Here is a 17,535-nt window from a genome sequence, read left to right as displayed (position 1 = left end):
AGCTGGGAGGGTAGAGCTGGGAGGGTAGAGCTGGGAGGGTAGAGCTGGGAGGTTAGAGCTGGGAGGGTAGAGCTGGGAGGTTAGAGCTGGGAGGGTAGAGCTGGGAGGGTAGAGCTGGGAGGGTAGAGCTGGGAGGTTAGAGCTGGGAGGTTAGAGCTGGGAGGGTAGATCTGGGAGGGTAGAGCTGGGAGGTCAGAGCTGGGAGGGTAGAGCTGGGAGGGTAGAGCTGGGAGGTTAGGAGGATAGAGCTGGGAGGATAGAGCTGGGAGGGTAGAGCTGGGAGGGTAGAGCTGGGAGGGTAGAGCTGGGAGGGTAGAGCTGGGAGGTTAGAGCTGGGAGGTTAGGAGGATAGAGCTGGGAGGGTAGAGCTGGGAGGGTAGAGCTGGGAGGATAGAGCTGGGAGGGTAGAGCTGGGAGGGTAGAGCTGGGAGGGTAGAGCTGGGAGGGTAGAGCTGGGAGGTTAGGAGGGTAGAGCTGGGAGGTTAGAGCTGGGAGGTTAGAGCTGGGAGGATAGAGCTGGGAGGGTAGAGCTGGGAGGGTAGAGCTGGGAGGGTAGAGCTGGGAGGTTAGAGCTGGGAGGTTAGATCTTGGAGGGTAGAGCTGGGAGGGTAGAGCTGGGAGGGTAGAGCTGGGAGGGTAGAGCTGGGAGGTTAGAGCTGGGAGGTTAGGAGGATAGAGCTGGGAGGGTAGAGCTGGGAGGGTAGAGCTGGGAGGGTAGAGCTGGGAGGTTAGAGCTGGGAGGTTAGGAGGATAGAGCTGGGAGGGTAGAGCTGGGAGGGTAGAGCTGGGAGGATAGAGCTGGGAGGGTAGAGCTGGGAGGGTAGAGCTGGGAGGGTAGAGCTGGGAGGTTAGGAGGGTAGAGCTGGGAGGTTAGAGCTGGGAGGTTAGAGCTGGGAGGATAGAGCTGGGAGGGTAGAGCTGGGAGGGTAGAGCTGGGAGGGTAGAGCTGGGAGGTTAGAGCTGGGAGGTTAGGAGGGTAGAGCTGGGAGGGTAGAGCTGGGAGGGTAGAGCTGGGAGGGTAGAGCTGGGAGATTGGAACTGGGAGGATAGAGCTGGGAGGTTGGAGATGTGTTCTGTACTGTTGTTTGCAGAGATAACAGACATAGTCAGAAAGTATAAATGCTACAGGGACCCTGACAGTATGTATTGTCTGTTCTCTCCCTGTGACAGTATGTATTGTCTGTTCTCTCCCTGTGACAGTATGTATTGTCTGTTCTCTCCCTGTGACAGTATGTACTGTCTGTTCTCCCCCTGTGACAGTATGTACTGTCTGTTCTCTCCCTGTGACAGTATGTATTGTCTGTTCTCCTCTCCACCCTGTGACAGTATGTACTGTCTGTTCTCTCCCTGTGACAGTATGTATTGTCTGTTCTCTCCCTGTGACAGTATGTATTGTCTGTTCTCTCCCTGTGACAGTATGTATTGTCTGTTCTCCCCCTGTGACAGTATGTATTGTCTGTTCTCTCCCTGTGACAGTATGTACTGTCTGTTCTCTCCCTGTGACAGTATGTATTGTCTGTTCTCCCCCTGTGACAGTATGTATTGTCTGTTCTCTCCCTGTGACAGTATGTATTGTCTGTTCTCCCCCTGTGACAGTATGTATTGTCTGTTCTCTCCCTGTGACAGTATGTATTGTCTGTTCTCCTCTCCACCCTGTGACAGTATGTATTGTCTGTTCTCCCCCTGTGACAGTATGTATTGTCTGTTCTCCTCTCCACCCTGTGACAGTATGTATTGTCTGTGACAGTATGTATTGTCTGTGACAGTATGTATTGTCTTTTCTTCTCTCCACCCTGTGACAGTATGTATTGTCTCCTCTCCCCCTGCAACAGTATGTTTTGTCTGTGACTGTATGTATTGTCTGTGACAGTATGTATTGTCTGTGACAGTATGTATTGTCTTTTCTTCTCTCCACCCTGTGACAGTATGTATTGTCTCCTCTCCCCCTGCAACAGTATGTTTTGTCTGTGACTGTATGTATTGTCTGTGACAGTATGTATTGTCTGTGACAGTATGTATTGTCTGTGACTGTAGAGGTAATATCTGAAAACATTTGTAGATTTTTAGCGTCTTTCTAGAAATCTCTAAAATCCAAAAGCCTTGTTAAACCAGCTCATGTGAGTGCCTCAGTCTGTCTGCTGTACTGTGCAATCGGAAAGTATTCAGACCCCTTGGCTTTTTCCACATTTTGTTACGTTACAGCCTTATCCTAAAATGGATTCAATTATTTTTTCCCCCTCATCAATCTACACACAATACCCCATAATGGCAAAGCAAAAACAGTTTATTTTTTGCAAAATAATAAAAATAAAATAATATATCACATTTACATACGTAAGTATTCAGACCATTTACTCAGTACTTTGTTGCAGCACCTTTGGCAGCGATTACAGCCTTGAGTCTTCTTGGGTATGATGCTACAACTTGGCACCCCTGTATTTGGGGAGTTTCTCCCATTCTTCTCAGCAGATCCTCTGAATCTCTGTCAGGTTGGATGAGGAACGTCGCCGCACAGCTATTTTCAGGTCTCTCCAGAGATGTTCGATCGGGTTCAATACCCAGGCTCTGGCTGGCCCACTCAAGGACATTCAATCCCAAAGTCACTCCTGCGTTGTCTTGGCTGTGTGCTTAGGGTTGTTGTCCTGTTGGAAGGTGAACATTCGCTCCAGTCTGAGGTCCTGAGCGCTCTGGAGCAGGTTTTCATTGTTTTAGTCCATGTGTAACTCTGTGTTGTTGTATGTGTCGAACTGCTTTGCTTTATCTTGGCCAGGTCTCAGTTGTAAATGAGAGCTTGTTCTCAACTTGCCTACCTGGTTAAATAAAGGTGAAATAAATAAATCAAATAAATTAATACTTTGCTCCGTTCATCTTTCCCCTTTTCCTGACAACTCTCTCAGTCCCTGCCGCTGAAAAACATCCCCAGAGCATGATGCTGCCACTACCATGCTTCACTGTAGGGATGGTGCCAAGTTTCCTCCAGACGTGACACTTGGCTTTCAGGCCAAAGAGTTCAATCTTTGATTCATCAGACCAGAGAATCTTGTTTCTCATGGTCTGAGTGTCTTTAGGTGCCATTTGGCAAACTCCAAGCGGGCTGTCAGGCACCATTTACTGAGGAGTGGCTTCCGTTTGACCAGTCTACCATAAAGGCTTTATTTGTGGAGTGCTGCAGAGATGGTTGTCCTTCCGGAAGGTTCTCCCATCTCCACAGAGGAACTCTGGAGCTCTGTCAGAGTGACCATTGAGTTCTTGGTCACCTCCTTGACCAAGGCACTTCTCCCCTGATTGCTCAGTTTGGCCGGTTTGCAAGATCTAGGAAAAGTCTTGGTGGTTCCAAACTTCTTCTATTTAAGAATGATGGAGGCCACTGTGTTCTTGGGGGCCTTCAATGCTGCAGAGAAATGTTTTAGTCCCCGTCCCCAGATCTGTGCCTCGACACGATCGTGTCTCGGAGCTCTACGGACAATTCCTTCGACCTCATAGCTTGGTTTTTGCTCTGACATGCACTGTCAACTGTGGGACCTTATATAGACAGGTGTGTGCCTTTCCAAATCATGCCTAATCAATTGAATCAAGTTGTAGAAACATCTCAAGGATGATCAACGGAAACAGGATGCACCTGATCTCAATTTCGAGTCTCATAGCAAATGGGCTGAATCCTTATGTAAATAAGTTATTTCAATTTTTTCTTTTTAATACAGTGGCAAACATTTCTAAAAACCTGTATTTGCTTTGTCATTATGGGGTATTTTGGTGTCATTATGGGGTATTGTGATGTCATTGTGGGGTATTGTGTGTAGATTGATGAGGGAAAAAATTATGTAATCCATTTTAGAATAAGGCTGTAATGTAACAAAATGTGGAAAAAGTCAAAGGGTCTGAATACTTTCCGAATGCACTGTATTTATATACTGTGTGTATATATATATATATATAAGGTTAAGGCGCTGCATCGCAGTACTAGAGGCGTCACTACAGACCCGGGTTGAATCCTGGGCTGTATCACAACCGGCCGCACAATAGCCAGCGTCGTCGGGGTTAAGGAGGGTTTGGCCGGTAGAATTTGTTCTTATTAACTGACTTGCCTAGTTAAATAAAAGTTGAATTAATATATACATTTTTTTTAGAAGTCAGGGTCTCAACTTTCTTTTAAAAAGTACCATGTAGTGCATCAGCAGTTATGTCAGTCACTGACAGTCAATCAACATTTTATAGATTGCTAGGTAAGTTAGTCTAGCCAGCTTTCTAAACCTTGTAGTAATCATGCAAAATGCACGCAAATGTGTAGAACTACAGGGAATTAGCTTTAAAACTGCAAAAACAATCTCACTTAGGGCCCCCAAAGTGCTACAGGCAGCCTTGTCTGTTACTGATCAAAGCCATTTATATAGCATTAGTTGGATACTGCACCTTTAAGTGTTATTCTTTGTCATATGTGGCCAACGGCTCGAATTGAATTGTGTTTTTTACATTGGATAAAAGGACAGACTCAGATATAAAAAGGTATATCATACACGACAGTTGAGGAACAATGGGAAAGTAATTCTGATCTGAAAGTTGATAAACCTTTGAGAAAATGGCCCTTGAATGTTTTGGTAAACTCACTGGACAGCTCTTCTTTGTCTACACCCATTCAGCATCGTTCACACCCTCTTAATCCCACCCATCTCTTTAAGGATTCACATGCGAGGCCATGTACTAAACAACCAAAGATTTCAAGACTTCAGTCTGGTTTATGCTATGTCTATCGACAGTTGTTGCAGTGACATCATGAACATTCAAATGTCGTCTGACATAAAACTTGTCGTTATGAAAAATAATAAACACAAAAACTACAGGCTGCATGACATCAGCAGCCTTCTGGTCCAAAATAACTAGTGTATTTTAACCAATAAACCCACCCGTTTAAAAATGAATTTAGTAGATGTTAATCTAGGAAACCAGGAAACTAAAAGCAACTTTGTAAACAATGTTTTGGTTCGTTTCTAGCTTTTTAGCTAACTAGCTAATGTTAAGTCAGCTGGCTAGCCAGTTCAAATAATGACCACATCATATAGCTGACAATGTCTTCACTTTAGCTCATTTGTCTTTCATTATTACAGGAAAATAAACACACAACAAGATCATTATTTACAAGTTAATGGCGAGCTAATTACAGAAAATAGCTCACGGTTGTGAGTGTGATGAAATAAAACCAGGGCATTCTCCCTGTAACGGCCGTCGTTGTGAAGAGACCAAGGTGCAGTGTGGAATTTGCTAATTTTGTAATTTAATGGGAAAAATGAACACTTTACAAATAAACAAAACGACTGCCAAACAGTTCTGTCAGGTGAACTAGAACTAAACAGAAATTAACCACCCACAAACACAATAAAAAAAAAACCTACTTAAATATGGTCTCTAATCAGAGGCAACGAGATTCAGCTGCCTCCAATTAGAGACCAAGCCCAAACAAATCCAACATAGAAATAGATACCCTAGCATAAACATAGAAATAGAAGAACATAGAACATAACCCCAAAACACACAGAAAAACACACCCTGCCACGCCCTGACCAAACTACAATAACAAATAACCCCTTTTACTGGTCAGGACGTGACACTACCGGATCATTTTTTAAAACTTGGACACTCTCATTGGCCTAACATTATATCCTAATTATACTTTGGTGCAGGTCATGTTCTTCAAATTACCGTCTCTGGTAAACATATACTATATCATGTAAAATAAAAGTTTATTTGTCACATGCACAGGATACAGAAGGTGTAGTGAAATGGTTCCTTGTATAGTGGAGTCTTTTATTTAGACATGTAGCTAGCTAGCTAAACAGTGAACCATAATCCCAACTCATAACACTACTACCGTGCATGAATCTGCAGGTAGCTAACCAACCATGTTAAATGTTAGCTAGCTAACATTAGGCTATAACTAGCAAAGCAAATGGCTCTGAGATACTAATAATATTACTACACAGATCATACATGTAACATTGCCTAGTGAGCCAGCCAGCTAATATTAGCTAGCTAATTGTACGTTTTAACTTGAAATGAAAAAGACTTTCTGACAAAATTAGAAATGTAAAATATCTGAAAATGTAGTTAGCTAGACTCTTTTACCCGTATAAATGAATGGACGCTTCTCCGTCTCTGTCACGGATGCCATGGTTGCCCTTAGTTTGAAGATGTAATCCATAGACAGGTGTTTTATACAACAACCTTCTGTGTGTTCTCTTTTCCACTCCCTCTGCATATTTGCAATTTTCTTTATCTTCATACTCTAATTCCATTGGGCATTCCACTGATTTCAGAACCTGGTCCTCTAGAAAGTGTAGAGCATTAGCAACACTTTGGAAGTTATTTGTGATATCTTCAAAAAATCTGCGTTAGAAAGGATTACCTACACATACTGAGCAGCTCATGTTGTAGACAGAAGCATGCTACATGGCAGACCAATAAGAACTTATCTCTTAGCATGTCCAGCCCATCCATTATCTCAGCCAATCATGGCTAGCGGGAAGGTTCCTTGTCTTTCTTCCCTGGCTAAACCAACTTGGCTCGTAATTTAATAATTGTATTCCTATTTACAGATGGCATACAAGTTCGTTAATAAGGCACATGAAAATTCACACGTTCCAGAAGGCATTTCTTCCCTCCAAAAAAATGCATTTTGATTTAACCTGTCTGGGAACCCACCCTAGTCAACAGCCAGTGGAATCGCGTCGCGCGAAATACAAATACCTCATAAATGCTATAACTTCAATTTCTCAAACATATGACTATTTTACACCATTTTATAGATGCACCTCTCCTGAATCGAACCACGTTGTCCAATTTCAAAAAGGCTTTACAGCAAAAGCAAAACATTACCGCCCTTGCTGTCTCTGCCTTGTCGGTTCCCCTCTTCCCACTGGGATTCTCTGCCTCTAACCCTTTTACAGGGGCTGAGTCACTGACTTACTGGTGTTCTTCCATGCCGTCCATGGGAGGGGTGCGTCACTTGAGTAGGTTGAGCCACTGACGTGGTCTTCCTGTCTGGGTTGGCGCCCCCCCCTTGGGTTGTGCCGTGGCGGACATCTTTGTGGGCTATACTCGGCCTTGTCTTCGGACGGTAAGTTGGTGGTTGTAGATATCCCTCTAGTGGTGTGGGGGCTGTGCTTTGGCAAAGTGGGTGGGGTTATATCCTGCCTGTTTGGCCCTGTCCGGGGGTATCATCGGATGGGGCCACAGTGTCTTCTGATCCCTCCTGTCTCAGCCTCCAGTATTTATGCTGCAGTAGTTTATGTGTCGGGGGGCTAGGGTCAGTCTGTTACATCTGGAGTATTCTCTTGTCTTATCCGGTGTCCTGTGTGAATGTAAATATGCTCTCTCTAATTCTCTCTTTCTTTCTTTCTTTCTTTCTCTCGGAGGACCTGAGCCCTAGGACTACCTGGCATGATGACTCCTTGCTGTCCCCAGTCCACCTGGCCATGCTGCTGCTCCAGTTTCAACTGTTCTGCCTGCGGCTACGGAACCCTGACCTGTTCACCGGACGTGCTTGTTGCACCCTCGACAATTACTATGATTATTATTATTTGACCATGCTGGTCATTTACGAACATTTTAACATCTTGACCATGTTCTGTTATAATATCCACCCGGCACAGCCAGAAGAGGACTGGCCACCCCTCATAGCCTGGTTCCTCTCTAGGTTTCTTCCTAGGTTTTTGGCCTTTCTCAGGAGTTTTTCCTAGGGAGTTTTTCCCAGCCACCGTGCTTCTTTCACATGCATTGCTTGCTGTTTGGGGTTTTAGGCTGGGTTTCTGTACAGCACTTTGAGATTTCAGCTGATGTACGAAGGGCTATATAAATACATTTGATTTGATTTGATTTGATTAGATTATGTTAGGAGAGTACCCAGCCAAAAATAATCACACTGCCATTTTCAAAGCAACTAGCATGCATCACAAATACCCAAAATCACAGCTAAATGCAGCACTAACCTTTGACAATCTTCATCAGATGACACTCCTAGGACATCATGTTACACAATACATGCATTTTTTGTTCGATAAAGTTCATATTTATATATAAAAACAGCATTTTACATTGGCGCGTGACATTCAGAAAATATTTTCCCTCAAATGCTTCCGGTGAATCAGCGCTACAATTTACAAAATTACTATTCGAAAACATTGTTAAAATGTAAAATTGTCATTCAAAGAATTATAGATTAACATCTCGTGAACGCAACCGCATTGCCAGATTTAAAAAGAACTTTACTGGGAAATCACACTTTGCAATAAACGAGGTGCTATGCTCAGAAAAATAGGCTAGGCGATACATGTTAGCGCCATCTTGGAACCATCTAAAATCAAATATACTATTGTAAATATTCCCTTACCTTTGATTATCTTCATCAGAAGGCACTTCCAGGAATCCCAGGTCCACAACAAATGTAGTTTTGTTAGAAAAAGTTAATCATTTAGGTCCCAATAGCTCCTTCTTGTTAGCGCGTTCTGAAGGCTACTCATAATGTATGAGGCGCACGGGACTTGTCGTCACGAATGTGCAAAAAATATATATTTACGTTTGTTCAAACATGTCAAACGTTGTATAACATAAATCTTTAGGGCCTTTTTCAATCAGAGCTTCAATAATATTCAAGGCGGACGATTGCATTGTCTTACTAAATGTTTCGGAATGAAATGGGCGCCCGCATCATAGTAGTAATGGCCCTCCACCTATGACCAACTTTCCAGGCCTCTCGTTCAGTCAGTTTTTACCGGAGAAGACTCAAACCACTTTGTAAAGACTGTTGACATCTAGTGGAAGCCTTAGGAAGTGCTCAATGAATCCTAACTCACGGTGTGTTTCATAGGCAAAGTGTTGAAGGTGATTCCACAAATCAGATTTCCACTTCCTGCATGGAATCTTCTCAGGTTTTGGCCTGCCATATGAGTTCTGTTATACTCACAGACACCATTCAAACAGTTTTAGAAACTTTAACGTGTTTTCTATCCAAATCTACTAATTATATGCATATTCTAGTTACTGGGCAGGAGTAGTAACCAGATTAAATCGGGTACTTTTTTTTATCCGTTATATTGTTATATTGTTTGTTAATTCTATGGTTTTTACTAGATTAATTGTAGTTTTTCATGTTGTTTGTCTGTAATTTTTGTAATGACTTGGCGCTGCCTATCTTGGCCAGGACGCTCTTGAAAAAGAGATTTGAAATCTCAATGAGCCCTTCCTGGTTAAATAAGTTAAATAAAAAAATAAAAAAATACGGCCGTGCAAATACTGCCCCCTAGCCCCAACAGGTTTTAACAGACAGAGTTAGACGTTCAAATGCGTCTCCTGTGAAGTAGTGACCCGCGACATACGCTTAGTTTCCTGAAACGAGTCGCAGGTACTGACTTGACAAACCCCTCCCTCCCCTCCTGGTAATCAGGGTCATATGCTGAAGCTGAGACCCACATCTCATCTCTTCTCCCTGGGGTTGACCCTACATCCCCCAACACACACACACACACACACACACACACACACACACACACACACACACACACACACACACACACACACACACACACACACACATATACTATACACATACACATACACACACACATAAACAAATACACAAGCAGATTGGAATGTCATACTGCTTGTTGACATGTGTGTATGAGTAGCAGAAAGATGAAGTGACTAGATATGTGTGTAAGCACTGTTGGAATGTATGCATTTGTGTGTTTGTGTGTGTGTGTGTGTGTGTGTGTGTGTGTGTGTGTGCATGCGTGTGTGCGTGTGTGTGTGTGTGTGTGTGTGTGTGTGTGTGTGCGTGCGTGCGTGTGTGTGTGATGTAGCAGCTGTATAAACACACCTCAAGTAGCGCTATCTGAAAGGGTTAGACAAACAAAACACACTCTTCATCTCTATCAAGTCAACATCCATGTGTGTGTGTGTGTGTGTGTGTGTGCGTCTCTCTCTCCCTCTCTACCACATCTGTTGTCTCGACCTCTGAATGCTCGGCTATGAAAAGCCAACTGACATTTACTCCTGAGGTGCTGATCTGTTGCACCCTCTACAACCACTGTGATTATTATTTGACCCTGCTGGTCATCAATGACCGTTTGAACATCTTGAAGAACAATCCTGAACTTAATGGCCATGCACTCTTATAGTCTCCACCCGGCACAGCCAGAAGAAGACTGGCCAACCCTCGGAGCTGGTGCCTTCTAGGGAGTTTTTCCCATCCAACGTGCTTCTGCATCTGCATTGCTTGCTCTCTGGGGTTTTAGGCTGAGTTTCTGTAAAGCACTTTGTGACAACTGCTGATGTAAAAAGGGCTTGAGAAATTTGATTGATTGCGTGCCTGTGTGTGTGTGTGTCAAAGTGCTGTAGAAAATTATTAGAGACCCTGAGAACAAGTTGGATGAACCGTCTGTCTGTCTGTCTGTCTGTCTGTCTGTCTGTCTGTCTGTCTGTCTGTCTGTCTGTCTGTCTGTATCTGTCCTTCTGTCCTTCTGTCACTATCTGCTCTTCTATTTCTATCTGTCCTTATGTCCCTATCTGTTCTTCTGTCCTTTTGTCCTTCTGTCTCTATCTATCCTTCTGTCCTTCTGTCTCTATCTGTCCTGCTGTCCTTTTGTCCTTCTGTCTCTATCTGTCCTTTTGTCCTTCTGTCTCTATCTGTCCTTCTGTCCTTCTGTCTCTATCTGTTCTTCTGTCCTTCTGTCCCTATCTGTCCTTCTGTCCTTCTGTCCTTCTGTCTCTATCTGTCCATCTGTCCTTATCTGTCCTTCTGTATCTATCTGTCCTTCTGTCTCTATCTGTCCTTCTGTCTCTATCTGTTCTTCTGTCCTTATCTGTCCTTCTGTCCTTCTGTCTCTATCTGTCCCTATCTGTCCTTCTGTATCTATCTGTCCTTCTGTATCTACTTGTGCTTCTGTCTCTATCTGTCCTTCTGTCCCAATCTGTCCTTCTGTCCCTATCTATCCTTCTGTCCTTCTGTCCCTATCTGTCCTTCTGTATCTATCTTTACTTCTGTCTTTCTGTCCCTATCTGTTCCTTCTGTCCTTATCTGTCCTGCTGTCCCTATCTGTCCTTCTATCTCTATCTGTGCTTTTATCCTTCTGTCCTTATCTGTCCTTCTGTCTCTATCTGTCGTTCTGCCCTCATCTGTCCCTATCTGTCCTGTGTTTCTGCCTCTCTCTGTCCTTCTGTCCTTCTGTCAGTTTTTTACAAGTCCTGACATTTAATCCTAGTAAAAATTCCCTGTCTTAGGTCAGTTAGGATCACCACTTTATTTTAAGAATGTGAAATGTCAGAATAACAGTAGAGAGAATGATTTATTTCAACTTTTATTTATTTCATCACATTCCCAGTGGGTCAGAAGTTTACATACACTCAATTAGTATTTGGTAGCATTGCCTTTAAATTGTTTAACTTGGGTTTAACGTTTCGGGTTGCCTTCCACAAGCTTCCTCCCACAATAAGTTGGGTGAGTTTTGGCCCATTCCTCCTGACAGAGCTGGTGTAACTGAGTCAGGATTGTAAGGCATCCTTGCTCTCACTCGCTTTTTCAGATCTGCCCACACATTTTCTATAGGATTGAGGTCAGGGCTCTGTGATGGCCACTCCAATACCTTGACTTTGTTGTCCTTAAGCCATTTTGACACAACTTTGTAAGTATGCTTGGGGTCATTGTCCATCTGGAAGACCCATCTGCGACCAAGCTTTAATTTCCTGACTGATGTCTTGAGACGTTGCTTCAATATATCCACATAATTTTCCTGCCTCATGACGCCATCTATTTTGTGAAGTGCACCAGTCCCTCCTGCAGCAAAGCATGCCCACAACATGATGCTGCCACCCCCGTGCTTCACGGTTGGGATGGTGTTCTTCGGCTTGCAAGCCTCCCACTTTTACCTCCTAACATAATGTTGGTCATTATGGCCAAACAGTTCTATTTTTGTTTCATCAGATCAGAGGACATTTCTCCAAAAAGTACGATCTTTGTCCCCATGTGCAGTTGCAAACTGTAGTCTGGATTTTTTAATGGCGGTTTTGGAGCAGTGGATTCTTCCTTGCTGAGCGGCCTTTCAGGTTATGTCGATATAGGACTCGTTTTACTGTGAATATAGATACTTTTGTACCTGTTTACTCCAGCGTCTTCACATGGTCCTTTGCTGTTGTTCTTGGATTGATTTTGTCAGTGTCCGTGTAGTGGAGATGAGAAATAGAGTCAATCGCAGGACACCGAACTGAGTAAAATATTCGTATTTACTGTAGAAAAGCTCATCAGTCAAAATCCACGCAGGGATAAAACAATAATGACAAATACAACTAACACGACCAACAGTAAAATAATAACGCACAAAACATCATGATAACCCGAGGGTTTAAATAGGGAAATAATCATAACGAAATGGGAACCAGGTGTGAACAATCAAGATATAACAATTGGACAAAGAAACATGGATCGGTGGCAGCTAGAAAGCCGGCTGACGATGACTGCCAACCGCCGCCCGAACAAGGAGAGGCACCAACTTCGGCGGAAGTCGTGACAGATTTGCACTTTTCGCATCAAAGTACGTTCATCTCTAGGAGACAGAACGCGTCTCCTTCCTGAGCGGTATGACGGCTGCATGGTCCCATGGTGTTTATACTTGCGTACTATTGTTTGTACAGATGAATGTGGTACCTTCAGGTGTTTGGAAATTGCTCCCAAGGATGAACCAGACTTGTGGAGGTCTACAATTCTTTTCTGAGGTCTTGGCTGATTTCTTTGGATTTTCCCATGATGTCAAGCAAAGAGGCACTGAGTTTGAAGGTAGGCCTTGAAATACATCCACAGGTACACCTCAAATTGACTCAAATGATGTCAATTAGCCTATCAGAAGCTTCTAAAGCCATGGCATCATTTTCTGGAATTTTCCAAGCTGTTTAAAGGCACAGTCAACTTAGTGTATGTAAACTTTTGACCCACTGGAATTGTGATACAATAAATTATAAGTGAAATAATCTGTCTGTAAACAATTGTTGGAAAAATTACTTGTGTCATGCACAAAAAACTATAGTTTTTAACAAGAAATTTGTGGAGTGGTTGAAAAACGAGTTTTAATGACTCCAACCTAAGTGTATGTAAACTTCCGACTTCAACTGTATGTCACCATCTGTCCTTCTGTCTCTCTGTCCTTCTGTCCCTATCTGTCCTTCTGCCTCTCCCTTTCCTCCTGCCTTCTGTCTCTATCTGTCCTTCTGCCTCTCCCTGTCCTCCTGCCTTCTGTCCTTCTGTCTCTATCTGTCCTTCTGCCTTCTTTCTCTGTCTGTCCTTCTGTCTCTATTGTCCCTATATGTCCTTCTACCTTCTGTCTCTCTCTGTCCTTCTGTCTCTATCTGTCCTTCTGCCTTCTTTCTCTGTCTGTCCTTCTGTCTCTATTGTCCCTATATGTCCTTCTGCCTTCTGTCTCTCTCTGTCCTTCTGTCTCTATCTGTCCTTCTGCCTTCTTTCTCTGTCTGTCCTTCTGTCTCTATTGTCCCTATATGTCCTTCTGCCTTCTGTCTCTCTCTGTCCTTCTGTCTCTTGTCTCTATATGTCCTTCTGCCTCTCCCTGTCCTCCTGCCTTCTGTCTCTCTCTGTCCTTCTGTCTCTATTGTCCCTATATGTCCTTCTGTCTCTATCAGTCCTTTTGCCTTCTGTCTCTATCTGTCCTTCTGCCTCTATTGTCCCTATATGTCCTTCTGTCTCTATCTGTCCTTCTGTCCCTATCTATCCCCGTATCACTGTGTTTTCTTCTCACCACCTCAGGGTCACAGCACAGAGAAATCACAGAGTAAATAGTCACTATTTCCTTTTTAATTTCACACACTCATCATGTCTGCTTCTTCCTCCTCTCCTCACTCATCTTCCACTCACACGTTTAATCAAAAGCTTTGATTTGGCCAGGGGCGGTAATCAGGGGGGGGGACGGGGGACACACGACCCCCCCATCCTGGGAAAAATATGATTTGTCCCCCCAATATATCACTGAAACATAACTATGTAATTTAAATAATACTAATAATACGCAATGAAAGCAATTGTGCTGATTATAGATACTTAATAGCGCGTTTTTAAGTTTCAAAAGATTGCGACCCCCCCCCACCCTTTGCCTCACAATGGTTTGATCCACTGCCAGTTCCTTAGTTGGCAAGGTAACAGAGGGGTCGTATCCACTGTCTGAAAGGCACTCAATGAACGTAACTGACGTTAACCCTTTCACACGTACCATCACACGGGGTGTGATCGTTCTACAGTGGTCCCTGAAGCGTACGATCACACCCCGTGTGATTAGAACACTCATTTAGAACGGCCAGTTTCAAATGACACAACAATCAGCATTTGAGCTGGCCACACTTTTTTCAGAAACTATTTACACAAACACAGTCCTTACAAAGTTATCTCCAGATTGTGAGCAGTTTATTTTTGGATGCAATGTTCAGATATTCACAGAAGTATATATAGCACAACACAATCATCCTAACCGGAAAAATGCTAACTGAGGAAAGATTGACCCAACACAAGCAGTCATATTTTCGAACTCTCAGCTGACGTAAACTACAATATGAATTAGCTAATAGCAATTACTATGTATAATTAATCACATCACGGGTGAGCTCACCATTGATCGAAATAATTAGTTAAACACTTTCTAGAAATCGAAAGTTATCCGACGATTAGTTTCAGCGCACTGCCATGCATTTTTTCCTCACAGAAACCGAAGATAATAAGAGAAGACAAGATGAGTTTGGTCTGTTTGTTTGCATGTTGAAGGGGTGTGTCATCTACCGTCTTTCACATCCCACCATTCATTTCCGGAAGTCCTCAAAAAATGAGTTAACTCTTACTCACCTCATTTTGTTATAACATCTTTGGTCAAACAGACGATTACGTGAAACCCAGAATGCATTGTATGTCAACAAACATGGGTCCATACACATAGCTGGAATTAGCTTAGCTCATCATAATCAGTACAACCTTCAAAACATTATTTTACACACATACTATGCGCCCACTACAATTTATGCAAAAATCAGAACGCATGATTTATCACGAGTAATTGAAAAACGTGAATAAAATAGCAAATATATCAATAATACCACACAAAACATTTTCTGATAGTGATTTATTGATACAAATGGCGCGTGCAGGCAGTCAATCACGGTACCCTCTCACTCCCACTCTGAGCCATTCAGTGTTGTTGTTTATGTAACAATCACATTCTGGAATGGAGAGAACGTTCGAACGTCACGTGCATAAAAAAACTCACGCTGAGGCAACCGTTAGAGATATTTGGAACTTACGCATGAAAGGGTTAATCCAGTCAATCGCGCACACACACTAGCTGAATATGCAGAGCTAGCGCGCAAATATTAACTATTAAGCTAGCTAGTACCTATTCCATTTATGTGGCCTCGTCAAAGATGGAATCTTTGCTATCGTCAATTTATTCCAAGATCAGCATGCAGATGATGTAAGTTAGTGCTTCAAAGTCCCTGTGATAAGGTTAGCGATAAACTGAAGTCCAAACTGAACAGAACTACACTCTCTTCTACCATTGTCTTAAATATATTTAATGGTCTCGTTGCAAAAGCTAAATTGTCACAAGGGAACTTTTATTTATTTATTTTATTTCACCTTTATTTAACCCAAGTAGCAAAGATTATAGCAAACACCACTGAAACGGAATTGGTGCTCGCTAGCTTTGCAAATTCAGCTATTGTTGGAAGCCAGCCAATATGAAACAAACTATTAAAATTACAAAAGGTTGCAGCATATGTTGTGTAAATGGTGAACTCATACAGCTGTCAACTCTTGTCATTTTAATCCGTTTCACATTTGCTAGCTACCTTTTAGATCGAAGCCCAAATAGAATGATAAAAGATAAGATGATAGAAGCCCATCTCCTACTGTAAATAACCTACACACTGTGTGCGTGTGTAGCAAGCCAGCCAGGTAGAAAAATGGCAGAAAAATAAAAGACGGACATCAGAGTATTTTTCAGTACACCAAAACGCAAAGTAAGAACCTAGTAGCCTAATATCTCAAAGACTAGTTGATAAAATGTTCATAAGAAAGAAATGAAATTCTAATGGAAATGTTTCACAATGATGTCATTAGGCAGAGCAGGCAACAGATGGCACACAGACAGCAGAGTTGGGGACAGATATGCAGGGACAGACTGGCAGAGACAGGGAGTCTCAGGTAAGTTTGTTGAGTCTTTGTTTGGCAACATTATGAAAGGTTCTCCATTTTTTTTACTTGTAAAATAGGAACATAATTGGAAAATGCCAACTAAGATTTGTTAAAGGCAATGGTATTGCTGTTGTGATTAGTTGTGTAGTTTTGGGTACCGGTAGTTAGGAGTACGGCAAACACCTTATTTCTTTGGTTCCTCAATATACATTTACCATATTACAATGTAGGCTATGTGTTACAGCACTACTTTTGGTGTCCCCCTCAGGAATTGCTCGAGAAAATTTCATGTAATTGTCCCCTCCAAAGTTGATATCAGATTTTCGCCCCTGGATTTGGCGTTTAATCAAAAGCTTTGATTTGGGAATTCTAAATTCCAACAGAACAAAGTGTATAAATCAATATCAAATATTTCAATGCCCTTGGACACAGGAAAAATGGGTCACCTTTTTTTTAACACAAAGACTAACTACTCGGAGGGGATGTGTCCGAGTAATTGGTCTGTATCCCCCCCCCCCCCCCCCCCCCCACACACACACACGTTGATAAACTCTTTGATCTCTGGCTCAAAGCAAAACGGATTGTCTTTCATTAAAATCCATAGCACTCCATTCCGTATGATATAATACGTTACATTATGTTACATTTGATTGGCCTACCAATGGCATAGAGGTTGTACAATACAATACGAAATGCAGGACGAATAGTGTCCTGCATTTTCATCGTATTTGACCAGTTTAGTATGGTATATTATGTTATACTGCTTTAGTATGATATATTATGTTATACTGCTTTAGTATGATATATTATGTTATACTGCTTTAGTATGGTATATTATGTTATACTGCTTTAGTATGATATATTATGTTATACTGCTTTAGTATGGTATATTATGTTATACTGCTTTAGTATGATATATTATGTTATACTGCTTTAGTATGGTATATTATGTTATACTGCTTTAGTATGATATATTATGTTATACTGCTTTAGTATGGTATATTATGTTATACTGCTTTAGTATGATATATTATGTTATACTGCTTTAGCATGATATATTATGTTATACTGCTTTAGTATGGTATATTAAGTTCGACTGCTTTAGTATGATATATTCAACTGCTTTAGTATGATATATTAAGTTCGACTGCTTTAGTATGATATATTAAGTTCGACTGCTTTAGTATGATATGTTCAACTGCTTTAGTATGATATGTTCGACTGCTTTAGTATTATATATTAAGTTTGACTGCTTTAGTATGATATGTTCAACTGCTTTAGTATGATATGTTCAACTGCTTTAGTATGATATG

This window comes from Salmo trutta, chromosome 25 (genome assembly GCF_901001165.1).
Source record: "Salmo trutta chromosome 25, fSalTru1.1, whole genome shotgun sequence".
Lineage (NCBI taxonomy): Eukaryota > Metazoa > Chordata > Actinopteri > Salmoniformes > Salmonidae > Salmo > Salmo trutta.
Note: the sequence above shows the minus strand (reverse complement) of the source record.